The sequence below is a fragment of the Pelodiscus sinensis genome, chromosome 3 (assembly GCF_049634645.1).
Source record: "Pelodiscus sinensis isolate JC-2024 chromosome 3, ASM4963464v1, whole genome shotgun sequence".
Classification (NCBI taxonomy): Eukaryota; Metazoa; Chordata; order Testudines; family Trionychidae; genus Pelodiscus; species Pelodiscus sinensis.
In genome coordinates, this window is record NC_134713.1 from 59,324,476 (window position 1) to 59,338,413 (window position 13,938).

General features: G+C 42.3%; 1 long non-coding RNA gene across 1 annotated transcript in view; it reads left to right on the plus strand.

Annotated features, from left to right (window-relative positions):
* The window catches only part of LOC102450070 (uncharacterized), a 31,212-nt gene extending 22,188 nt beyond the window's left edge, over positions 1-9,024 (plus strand). Inside the window, exon 3 of the long non-coding RNA XR_331538.4 lies at positions 8,729-9,024. This is a non-coding gene — a long non-coding RNA (uncharacterized LOC102450070). The remainder of the gene's footprint in view (positions 1-8,728) is intronic.
* Positions 9,025-13,938: the final 4,914 nt, after the last annotated feature.

The window sequence follows — 13,938 nt, forward strand, 5'->3', positions numbered from 1 at the left end:
CCCAGCCAGATGTACCGTCTCACCAAGTTTTCTTGATTTTTCCTCTTAAAATGTTAGTTTACATTTTAGAACAGCAGTTGCCTTTTGGACAATGCATATCAAGGGAGTATTGCACTCGTCAGATAGCCAAAGCCTTGGTTTATAATATACCCAAGCTAAACTAAAATAATTCCAATGTATTATTTGTTGTGTATTTGCTTAATGTTATGGATGATGTCTCAATCAGTCAGGCAATGAGTCTGCAGTGAGCTAGGCTTGATCTCTAACACTTATAACTATCAAACAGCTCTTAAACACACATCCACAATTCTTGACAGTCAGTAATCCATTCCATGATTGCAGATTCCAGGCTAGGATTTAGGCAAATTCTTCATTCATGAAGCTGTGCAGAAGAGACTACTGTTCTCATACCTGATGAAATTCATTCCTATGAAGAAGGCCAGGATGCTACAAAGGGCGTATATGTCCAGCCATTTCAATAAACACCCCCATTACAACCAAGTCCTCGCTCTTCACCAGTAACAGGAACACAGTCTCTGCTTTAAGGAATATTTATTTTGTTTAAAAAAAAAAATCTTCTAAAGCAATTGAGCCCAGTTTCTAACACACTGCTGTTCTATAATGATTAAATAACCTATTTTAGAGATGAGTTTAAGCCACAAACCCAGGATCAAGACCCAATTCTCCCCAAAACGCTGGGATTCTTTGACCCAGGATTTTGGGTTGCACATCCCTTATTAAAAAACAGATGCAATGCAAAACATTTAAACCATAAATCCACACAATAGCTACATGAAGAGAATGTTTAGGCTGCATGGTTAAGCAGCCAAATTATCTTAACTTTTCCTCTTTCTACTACCAGGTGGTCTTGAATATATTGTTGCAATTATTTCTCACATAATACAATATCAATCCATTTCTACCTCCGAAACTTCATCGTCTGATTCAGGCTTCTTCAATGAAACTGCTCACAAGATTAAATGTCAACAGCAGGGATCATTTTGTCAACTTTCCAATAGCAACTAGAGATCAACAGTCCCCCGGCCCCAGGCCACAAACCCATCAGCTGATGGTTAAAAAAAACAAAACAAAACACCCACGGTCATTCCTGCTCTGGGCTTGAAGTGATAAGCTTTGTAAAACTTGCCAGTAGCTGGCACCATCCTCTCTCAAATTGAAAGAATTCAGCGTAGAAAATCCAGCGTTGAAATTTGGGCAAGTTTAGAGGTTTTGTCCCTCCAGAATTTATAAGGGCAGACGTTTGCCATTCTGGAGGCACATTATGTAACCCTGATTGCTTCTGCAAGTTGACTGAACATTCATTAAAAGTGTAATATGGGGTCTTCATTCACCTTTGTGAGGAAGGTATTTCTTTTCCCACTCTACAGGCGGGGAGAACTAAGACAAAGAATAGTATATATAAATGCCTAAAGATGCAGATAAGCACCTAACAGTATTTTCAAAAGCATGGAGGTGCCTAACTCATTTTGGGTGTGTCTACAGAGCTTTTATTCCAAAATAACAATGCAAACGTCTACACAGTAATTCCGTTATTTCGAAATAAATTTGAAATAATGGACGGCTTATTCCAACTTCTGTAAACCTCATTCCACAAGGAACAACACCTATTCGGAAATAGCTATTTTGGAATAGCAGTAGTGAGGACACTCTACTGCTGCTATTTCAAAACAGCTCCTCCCCAGGACCATTCAAAGTAATTACTCTTCAGTGCATCCTGGGGCTCTAAATCGAGGTAGCACATCCACTTTAAGGAAGCCTGCCTCGGACTACTAATATGAGGCTTCCTTGTAATATAAATGTGCTATTTCGAAATAAGCTATTTCTTAGTATTTCTTCCAGAATAGCATATTTCAAAATAACCGTGCAGTGTAGATGTATCGTTTGAGTGCAGTGAAAAATCTTGTGCAAATATCCATATTTTAAGACATTTAAATACCCTGGCAGATTTAAAAAAGTATGGCTATACTAGCTCGTTAATTCGAGCTAGGTAGAAAGATGAGGCGACTGGTGTTGCAAATGAAGCCCAGGATTTAAATATCCCGGGCTTTATTTGCATGTTCCCGTCCGGTCGCCATTTTGAAGTTTCACTAGCCTGAACTCGCTGCCGCGCGGCTACACACAACAATAAAACGTTAATTGGAACTAAGTCCTTAGTTTGAATTAATGTAGCTGCGCGGCAGTGAGTTCGGGCTAGTGAAATTTCAAAATGGCGACCGGACGGGAACATGCAAATAAAGCCCGGGATATTTAAATCCTGGGCTTCATTTGCAACTCCGGTCGCCTCATTTGTCTACCCAGCTCGAATTAACGAACTAGTGTAGACATACCCCCAGTAAGTTTGTAGTGCTCTGTCATGTGCCCTAGCCACAGAACGGTTCCTCCCCCTTCACTTCTTCCAGTATTCTTTAACTGGAGATCACAAAACCAACACATGTACTGCCCTCGCAGAAGTAGAGTAAGGAAAAATTATAGAATAACAAAACAGAAAGTGCCTCATCCAAGATGAGGGATAGGATTTTTTAGGAGCAGCATTCTTCATAAATGCTTGGTACCAGTTTGCTTTTACACAATACCACTAGATCAGGTAGTCCTCTTACATTACTTTACAGGAAAGGGAAGAATTACAAAAAAATTAAGGCTATATATGTTTGCACAGCTGGATCTGGTGGTTCAATAAGTTTCTGCTATCTAAAACATTAATATTTGCTTTTTCATATAACTACTTCAGTACTAAACAGTGTTTTTAAAAAATACATTGGTACAAGAATGAGTGGCAGTAATTGTAACACAGATAATAACAATCCTGTTCTTAAAAATCAGAGAATTTTCCAAATTTTGCTTTTTAACATTGCATGCAGAGTTATGGAATCATTCATGCTTTGATAATGTTAGGTTTCACTCTTTATTTGCTTTTGCTATACCTGATTATCTATCCTATACAGAATAATTCTATCTATTCTTTATGAGACATTTTATGCTGATGTTTTTTTGGAGGATCCACTTTTTCTTTATAGCTTTCTTAGCCTAGTCGTTTAGAAAGATTTCATTTTTTAAAATATTGAAATAAATACTATCAATTTATAAATAAATACTAGAATGTTGCTCATGGGTGCTAAATACATAGCTGCAAGCCACACTATGACCAGAATTCCAGAGGCAAAAAGTAGAACACTTACTTTTGCTTGGTTGGATTCCAAGAGTGACACTATCTTAGGGCATGAACAAAGCCAAGTAATATAGAAAGAGTGAAAAACACTGTTCTTTGCTCCAAGAACAGCATGGTTAGTCTAGAAATGCAGAGTACATTGAAAAGCTGAACAAAAGCAGAGTCATTCCCAGCTCTTCTAGCAGAGTGCCCCTAACTAATTAGCATTGTGGTCCTTCAACCCTTACCCATGACTACGCCACATTCACTTGAGTAGTCCAATAACTTGAAAGGGAGTCCTCTAATATCTGATCCCAATGCCATTGATGGGGTTCTAGCAAACTCATGGTCCATTTTGGCCCATTTCACTGTCATAGTATTTTAAAAATCTTGAATTTCATGGTTCCAGATATTTAACTATTAAATATCATGATGTAACCATGGGGGTCCCAACCCAAAAGATGGTCATCGGAGGAGGGGACATCACAAGGCTATTTTAGGGGACAGAGGTACAGTATTGCCACCCTTACTTCTGCACTTGGTTCAGAGCTGGGAGGCCAGAGGATGGCAGATACTTGTTGGCCAAGAATACAGCTCTGAAGACAATGTGATGCCAGCATCAGAGAAGACGTAAGGGTGGCAATACCAGAGCATGCTTCCCTTATTTTTGCATCCTTCGGGCACCATGGTATGATATTGCCGCCTTTATTTCTTCACTGCTGCTGGCTTCAGCACTGTCTCCAGAGCTAGGTGGTGGGCTAGATGCCTGGTGAGGAGCCATCTTCCAGAAACCCCGCTCTGGGGGGCAACACAGAAATAAGGGCAGCAATACTGCCATGCTCCCTGTAGCAGCCAATTTCAATGGGGGAAACCAGATTTCACAGTCCATGATGTGTTTTTCAAGGCCATGAAATTTCCATTGATGTCAGTTGGCTTTAGAACACGCCATAAAGGTTTATAGGATTGGGCCACACATATTTAGGCCAAGATAGGCAATTTTCTATGAGGGGACACTCCAAGAACTGGGTAAGTGGTCGAGGCTGCACCTTTCTACAATATTAACAGAGGGGCTGCTGTGTCTGGGATGGAATTTGGGTACAGGAGGGAGCTCTAGGTAGGGGCTTAGCATTCAGGAGAGGTTGTGGGATCTGGAATGGGATTTGGATTCAGGAAGGGGTTCTGATCTGGGGCAGGGAGTTGAGCTGTGGGACGGGGTGCCAGATGCAGGCTCAGACTGGAGGCTGTTCCCGTTGGCAACACTTGGCTGGTGGCCCAGTGGCACGCTTGAGTAGGCTCCCTGCCTTCCACAACCCAACATGCCACTCAAAGAAGCTGGCTTTTGAGGCCAGCATGTGTGTCTCTGTGTGGCTCGCTCCTTGGGGAGGAAACAGGTCTCCAAGTGCTGCACACACTAACAAGCACTGCTCTTGAAGCTCCCAATGGATGATTTCCCCTCCTCCCAAGGGGGACACACCATGCAGAGGCACACATGTTGGGGGTAACCGGCCGCTGTGAGCAATGTGCTGGGCTGCGACAAGCAAGGAGTTTGCCTGTGGGTTCTGCTGGGCCACTGGGCTGGATCCAGAAGTCTGGCGGGCCAGATCCAGCCTGTAAAGTTACATGTCTAAACATGTTTTTCTTTGCAGGTATGCTCCAACACTGCAGACAAAACCAAAATAATTGGATACAACTATTCAAGCTTATTAATATCTAACTTTCAGGAAATGTACAACCCATTTTGATTATGATTTGCTTTTGAAGAGGGGGGAATGGTTACGCAATTACAATATGCAAATTAGGTGCAGTCCCTGGGATTCTTGGCAAGTGGGGAATTATTCCCTTAAAGTTTGCCCCTTATGCCACCCACATGATAAATATTCAGTTTGCATCCAAAGGTTATTGCAGAAGGCTTAGCAAATCTAGAAAGGTTAGTCTGACAAAGACACATGCTGGTTTAGCAGTGCCATGATTTCAGGTTCTCTGTGAGCTTTCCAAATCGGCCACTCTTTAGGCAGAGCTTGTGTCTGGTAACACAGCCTACAAGAACTGATTGCATGAGGCAGCTCATAGATTTGTGTCAGCAGTAAGATCTGTAGGTTAACCAGGCAGCATTCCCCAGAAAGTTGTTTCATAATTTGTTTGACTTTGATAAATAATGAATTTGAGAACCAAAGGCAACAACACTTCTCTGGAATAGCAGAGTGCAAACAGGGTCATGCTGAGGGGCATCCTGCAACTCCAGGATACGTTGCTCCATTTCAGCATTCTCTGTCTTGCAAGCATTAAGCTAGCTATTTGCAGAACCAGTAAATGACAGAAAGTGTGCCTGTCACAGAGAGGGGCTAGAGAAAATATGACAGGCATCTGAAAATCACTGACTGCCTTTCCTCTTTTGCATGTCCAGAGCAGCTCTGGAGAGATCCCAGGGTATGAAAGCACAAAGCAGGAGCTTCTTTCTATTTTGGCATTGGGTAATTTTGTCTGGTTTCACTTTCCACTTCCCAGTTTGCTTGTGGGCATGCCAACAGAATCAGTGTGGCCACTAACAGAGTGCTCATTCAGTACACTCTCTGATATATGCAAATATATGACTGACACTGGCATATTGTGCTTTGCTTAGGCTGTCTTTCAACCCATTGGGCTCTGCTCTCATATTGTCACAACTCTTCATGAAAGACCAGCTAGTACCACCACTGAGATCAATAACCAGAATCACAATCATTTTCAGGACTCCAGTACAAGGTCTTTCTAATTAAACCAGTTAATCCTTGACCATTTTATCTTCCCTTCCTGAACAACTCTGCCTCTCTTAGTTTCTTAGCTATTTTGACTAGCTGATTACTTGACCCAATTTTGTATAAATATTGATTTTAATGGTTTACATTGACCAGCACCCTAAATGCCTAGGATGTGGATTATGTAATATTTCAAATATTTTACAGTCATGAATGAGGAACCTTTAACTGCTGAGCATCAAACAAGTGCATCTCTTTGTGGCTGCACTCAGAGTTTTCCAGACAACTTATGGATAATAAGATAAAACTGTATTTATAAAATGTTCACATAGGAGATTTATTTAATTCCATGGATCTCAAATTTCTGTACTGGTGATCCCTTTCACTCAGCAAATCTCTGAATGTGACCGTTCTCCCTTATAAATTAAAAACTTTTTTTATATATATATTTGACACTATTATAAATGCTGGAGGTAAAGTGGGGTTTGAGGTGAAGGCTGACAGCTTGCATCTCCGGCTCCCTGCCATGTTTGAGAAATCCTCTTTTGATAGGAATTATCCCATGAAAGGCAGAGTTCCCCCATGCAATTTACATGGCAATACTGTCATGAATTATTTTTCTTTGTGTACCTTTGTAACAAGGCATGTAGAATCATAGAGCTGGAAGAAACCTCAGGAGGTCATCAAGTCCAGCCCCCTGCCCAAGGCAGGACCAATCCCAACTAAATCAAACCAGCCAGGGCTTTGTCAAGCCGAGATTAAAAACCTCTAAGGATGGAGATTCCACCACCTCCCTAGGTAACTCATTCCAGTACTTCACATCCCTCCTAGTGAAACAGTTTTTCCTAAAATCCAATCTAGACCTCCCACACTGTAATTTAAGGCCATTGCTCTTTGTTCTGCCATCCATCACTACTGTTTCATCAGTTTTGGAAGAGTCTCGGTCATATCCCATCAACAATTGGGGAAAAGTAGGAAATATGGGTGTAACTTTTCTGCCAGGTGGAGCCAGCCACAACCACGGTCAGGCTCAATATTGAGAGGTTCCCTTCCATTAGGGATGTGAAAAATGTTAAAAAAAACTGTAACTGTTTAACCAATAGAAATTCCATTGGTTACAAGGGCTCCTGGCTGCCAGCATTGCCAGCTGCTGGTCCCTCAGGCTCTGGACCGTGTCCACCACTGAACCCTCAGGGTCTGGGCTGCCCACCCACACTCCCTAGCAGAGTTTAAACAGTAACAGGAGCCAATAAGCATCAGCTGATCAGTTAACCAGTTAAGAACATAATAGCCATACTAGGTCAGACCAAAGGTCCACCTAGCTCAGTATCCCATCTGCCATCAGTGGCCAACGCCATACGCCCTGAGTGAACAGAATTCTTACATCCCTACTTTCCATCGATCCAACACAGAACTGGCTCGAGTCCCTTATCCCTGGTAACCTGGGAAATTCACACACCACTCCTGTGCATCTCTTAGAGGCAATGCTTCCCCACTCACAAGCACTGAGTCCTTAGTGTAGAAAAGAAACTTATTAAAAGGAGGAGAATACTTGGCATTAATTTGGGAAAATGCACAAGCAGGGCTCAAACCTAAACCATGAGAAAAAAAATCTCACCCTAAGTAGGTTGGGCAGTGTCCTTTTTCTTCTCAGGTTCTTAAATCCAAGTCCAAAAGTCCCCTTCACATGCCCAAACCTTTTCTGCATCCCACTCGCATTTGCAGCCCTTGGTCAGTGCAGACCCAGATCCAGAGGTGCATCTGCAAAGTTTATCTCCTCCCACCAAATGAAGGAGGTAAAGAGGCACCTTACAGGCTGTGCTGGCCACTTGTTGGGCCTCTCCAGAACAGGAGAAACAGCTTGAATCAGTCTTTGGGGCACACCCTTGAGGGCATGCAGACTGCTGATTAGGAGTCCTACCTGCCCCTCTTATTCTCACAAATCTCTGAGGGTATGTCTACACTAGCCCCCTAGTTCAAACTAGGGAGGCTAACATAGGCATTCGAACTTGCAAATGAAGCCCGGGATTTAAATATCCTGGGCTTTATTTGCATGTTCCCATCCGGTTGCCATTTTTAAATGCCACTAGAACGGACTAACTGCCTGCGGCAACACGCAACAGTGAAACGGTCATTCGAACTAAGTCCTTAGTTCGAATTACTGTTTAACTGCCGCATGTAGCCACGGGCAGTTAGTCCGGTCTAGTGGCATTTAAAAATGGCGACTGGACGGGAACATGCAAATAAAGCCTGGGATATTTAAATCCCGGGCTTCATTTGCTAGTTCGAATGCCTACGTTAGAACTAGGGAGGCTAAGTAGGGGGCTAGTATAGACATACTCTGACATACAAGCCCTTGACCATCCAAAGTTCTTTATGCTGAGAGTGGCTTCCTTCTTTCAGACAGGTTAGTCACAGCCTGTCTTTTCTGTATTCCCACAATAATTATAAGCATTGGTGACCATATTTCACAATTCCTGCATTTATTACTAAGATTGTGACCCAGTACCAGCCACATTGCTTACATGAGCTAGATATTCAACTGAATGGTATTTTGCTCATTGTAATCAAACAGGAGCAAACTGTATTTAGATGAGACATACTTTGTGTGTCTCCTCCCTTCCAGCTGGCTGTCAGGGAAGCATTCGTTTAGACTCTGCTTACATGGGTATAAATGACACTGGAGCATTCCAGTTATTTCGGATAGATTACTAGAGAGAATGAACTTACAGTACCCAGACAGACAGTATCTGGGAAGTTATGCAGCTACTACAGAATCTCCAGAGGAGCCCTAATCATAGAGTCTAATTGTGTTTACTTGTTGCAGGTGGATAAAACAGCTCAGCCAGGGTAGAGAAGAAAAATCAGAAAGAGGCTGGCAGTTTTCATGAGAAGATATGCTAAGAAAGCAGGTACCAGTCTGTTTGGAATCTGCAGGACTATGGTTTTGAAGTCATGACCTAGATATGCCAAGAGCCTAAGGACAAAGGACTTGTTTCTGGCAAGCTTGCTGCAGATTGCCTAGTTTAGTACTTACAAGTTAAGCATTTACTGGCTTTTCTCATTTCTGTATATTTGTTTTGTCTTGGTGCAACAATAAACCAGCAATGTTTGTGCAATGATCCTCTGAACTCCTGAGACACACATCATGAACACACACTAGTTATTGAATGTTCTCCTACTGGTAAGGAGAAGTATCCAGGTCTAGTCCATGTATCTTTCTCAAACCCAACATTCAGCTGCAAAACCCAGCAGAATGACTCTGGGCCATGATTACCTATGGTCTCAATATGCAGAAATGAGTAGTGATTTTGGATGCCCAACCTGTAACCCCTGATTTTTAAAAGCCAGTTGCTCAGCCCTTTCTGAAAATCAACCTCATATAAAGTGTCTCAAGTTGGACACCCAATATCACTTGTTACTTTTGAACATTCAAGCTACAGAACACTTGCAGATAGATATACACAGAAGTGGCATGGCTGGGAACTTCCATGTGCAAGTATGACAGTATATCTGACACCCTCTCAAAGAAAAAAAACCATACTATGCATAATGTAAAAGATGTGAATCAGAATTAAAGTACACAGAAAAAATGTACTTGTTACTAGCTAACTTCAGTTTGCAATGATAGGCTAAAATTGTTTAGAGGACTGCAGAATGCATTCAATCAGTTAATTCATTAACAGTACAGTTGTGGATGTACACAGAGTCCACTGCACAGCTCTGAGCTCTCTGTTCCATTATAAGCAACGATGCTTACGCTGTTGCTGCAAATTGCACTTAGTGTATGTTGCAGGACATCTTGCCCACCCTCCAGGAGTAAGGATGGTGGGCCTCAGTGACATCTTCATTAGCATCCGCCTTGCATGTGTCAGTGCACCCACAGTCTTCTGTGACTGTCAGAGCTGTCAGGCAAGCCTCTAACCCAGCCTCTTTCTCACCAGACCATGTGGCCTAGTAGCTGGAGTCAATAGTAACACCCTCAAGGCAGTGTGGCCTAGTGGCCATAGTTTATAATAATGCCCCTTTCTCACAGTGTAGTGCAGCATAGCAACCAAAGTCTATAACTACACTTTCCTATCTCAGGGCAGTAAAACCTAGTGACCAAATTCTAGAGTAACACCCCTTTCCCACAGGGTAGTGCCGCACAACAGCCAGAGTCACGGGGTAGGCCAATCTTGGAGCCAAACCTACCTGATATACCCCTTCTGTGATTTTAGACTATTTAGTACAGTTCTGGAAATGAAGGAGTTTCTTATGTAAATTAAAATATTTATCTAGGTTATCACTGTCAAGAGCCGGCTGAGACACATTTGGCATTTATAGAAAGCAGCATTAGCAGCAGAAGTCACCATCTGCTAACATGTTTAGTCTGGGCATAGAATACCATGAGTTTGGAATCTAAGATCCAAAATCTGCTCTCAAGAACCAAATGGTGGGCTAAATTACACAACTCCCATAAAAACCATGTTTTTGCTACAGGGAAGATCGATACTGCCATGATCAATCTTCTGGAATTTGATTTAGCGGGTCTAGTAAAGACTCATTAAATCGAACTCAGAGGGCACCTCCATTGGTGGCTGGTACTCCTGCTCCTGTGAGGAGTAAGAGAAGCCAATGGGATCATTTGCTCCCATCGACCTCCTGCTGTGGGGCTAACTGGGGAACTCATAATTAACCAGTAATTAACATAGCTGAGGTTGCATATCTTAAGCTTCAGAGGGGTAGCCCAGTCTGAAGAAGTGGGTTGTGCCCACAAAAGCTCATGATACCATCTGCATGTCTAGTTAGTCTTTAAGGTGCTACCACTCTATTTGTTGTTTAAGTTTTTGCTTATCTTAGTTCAAACTTCCCATTTAGTGTAGACCTGGCCTTAGCTATCTGTGAAAGTCAATATAAAAAACATTTTATCATCCATCATATGTCTGAGAATCAGCATGCTATTCCATCTAGCCAATGATAACAAAACCAAGGGATGTGCCGCTATACTTTAAGAGGAAAACAACTTTTTAAGATCTAATTTTAGGCAGGCAGAGTGCTTTTAATCTAGCATTCTTTCTAAACCAACCCTCCCTTTATCTACCACACTGGGAAGAGATGATGATCCATCTCCCCTTAAGGGAGGCAGGAAAGATGACTTCCTTCCTTTCCCTGTTCCTAGGGGGAGTGTTGAAGATTCCCATACCATCCAACTGCCCAAGCCACATTGATTTGTATTGCTTTCTTCAAAATACCTTGCATCCTCCCTTGTCTGAGGTCTGATGACAGCAGTTGCTTTCCATTTTCTCTCTTAGGGTTGGTAAGCATGAGATGGGCAGCAAAGAGATATTTTTCCTCTACCCCTAATCCAAAGAAGTGGGATTTCAAGACAGTTTACTTAGTTCCTTCTTTTTCCCTTTCCTTTCAGTCCAGCTATGCCTGCTGGACTGAGATGCTTTCCTTCTAGTCCCTGTGTATTGTTGCTTTGAGCTCTATACCATACAGCAGAGATGTCCCAAAGTGTGCTGGTCATAAGGGAAACTCCACATAGGCACCTTTGACTACAGTTACTCTAACTGGAATTTGGTCAGGACATCACATTTAAGAACCATACTCTTGCAAAGAGCCATGTGATTGTCAGTGACCACATGTGGTCAGGCTTCTGGTTTTATGTTTTGTACAAGTGTTGGGACAGGTTTACCAGATCAAGAAGAGGAATGTCAGAAGGAGAGGAAGAGAGGGTGAGTGTTGTGTCCGGGAAAACTAGTTTGTACAGAAAAAGCTGGAGTTCAAAGTCCTGATGGCATTCTGGGTTTGCATTTTGAAGTGCTGTCTATTTAAACTGATTGCCTAGTGCAGCTGTATCTGCTATAATTGTAGAACTATCCACTATAGACATACCCTTTTATTATGGCATACGTACACAACATTTCTAGTCATTTAGCTTCCAGTCCCTAGGAACTATAGTGGTTATAGAGTAGCACTTGATCTACAGTAGCACTGTAGTTATGTTAGAACTTTATGTCTATAGCTATAAGTAGAGTTGCCAACTGTTTAATCCCACAAACCCCAAAACTGTTGCCCAGCTGCTTCTCCAAAGCCCCACCCCCGCTCACTCCATCCCCCCTCCTTCCATTATTCACTTTCCCTCACCCTCACCAGACTGGGCAGGGGAGTTGAATTGAAGGAGGGTGTGAAGGCTCTGGGATGGAGTTTGGGGATATGTTCTGGGCTGGTGCAGGGGTGGGGGGCGGGAAGAAATTGAGGGGCAGCACTTACCTTAGCTCCCAAAAGCTACTGGCACATCCCTCTGTCAGTGGTTATTAAGAGGGGGAGGGTGCAGGACTAGGGATCTCCATGCAGTGCTGCCTACAGGCACCACAACCACAACTCCCACTGGCTAAGAGGCAAAGCTCAAGGATCTCTGTCTCAGCATTTCCTGTGATATTTGATGTTTCTTCAAAACCCCAGCTGCTGGAATTGGCTTTCCTGTAAAAAAAGAAAAGGGATGTTCCTTGGCCACCATGAGGCTTGAAAAGACATGAGATCATGAAGTAGGTTTATCCTAAAAATTCAGAAACCAGAAGGCAAATAAAAAGAATCCACATTTGTTCGTGGGGATTTTTTTTTTTAATTTCATGATTGTACAACCGATTTCACGATTTCTGAATGCTTGGAGCAAGCACACAACACTCTCTCAAAAGTAGAAAGGGATTAATTAGTGAATGTCTGCACAGTGCTTTCAATATGGAAAGTACTATTTGCCATAAGTGCCAAACATTTGACAGTTCTGTATCCCCTCATTGTTACAATTTGTAGTACAGCTGAGCCTCAAATAAGATCAAAGACCCACTGTGCTTGATATTACACACAGTAAGTGACAGTCCCTGCCTCTAAGAGCTTCTAGTCTAATTTGATGAATTAAATGTAACTAGAAACATGAATCTGGCTTGACTTTTCCTTGCTAGTAAAAGGGATACAAGTTATAGTCTATCCAACAGGGCTCTATGCTGCTCTGAGAGGCACGATTTCAGACACAGGAGAGCATCCTTAAATTGGAGCCCTATGCATGGGTGTATTGATTCTGGTTGCTCTTTAGGTATTCTCATCAGCATGGTCGATTTGGGGAGCATTGAACTGACTCACTGCAAGCCCTCAGGCATGTGCCTAGTTATAAGATCCTTGTATTATTTCTGGAAAGACTTTCTACCACTGGACACTATCTGCCAAGTGTTCGGATGATGAGATGAAAAGCAGAATAACCGAGGGCTCAGTGAAGACTGCCACAAGATACTGCTAGCCATCAGCACAACACAAAGACATAGGGTGGAATCCCAGCCACACTAATGTTCATGGGAGTTTTGCTACTGATTTCAGTGGGACCAGGATTCCACTCATGAACTTGAGCCAAGTGGCCCTATTAAATAATGGCAATATGAACATAATAGACAGTAGCTGGATCACAAAGAACACAGAGTTATGGTAACCTTCTTCCATGACCTGTCCACTAAAAATCCCTGGAATCTTTAAAAGAATTGCCCTCACCATAAATTAAAGAACAGGAGGAAAGCCAGCTGTATACCAACATTACTGACTTCCAGTTAATTAAATTTTCAGGAGCTCAACAGCCATCAAGTGTTTACAGGCTTCTCCTTCCCAAACAGTTCAAATACATTTTTAGCAGAGAAGCAGAAAACCAGAGGTTCAGTAATGCAGGCGTTCTGGATAGGGACTTTCATCTGCCTCACCAGGATGGTATTTATTTATAGAAAAGCCTTTTGTACAGACTGCTACAGTTTAGAGTAGTAATAACCAGTTACAGTGAATTCAAAGAGTAACACAGCCATGCATTATATACTCCACCTTAAATGGCCTGAGGAAAAGCCTGTAATTTAGAGAGATTTGAATGGCAAAACCTTGATCATTGTAACAGATACTTTTTCAGTTGTTGTTTTTTGTATGGAGATGGTGAAAAAGAAACACAAGTGAAGTCAAGCAGTGTGTATTGTTATTTGGTGCTGCTTAGCTGGGAAACCTTCAAAAAGTTCAACCCCTTTG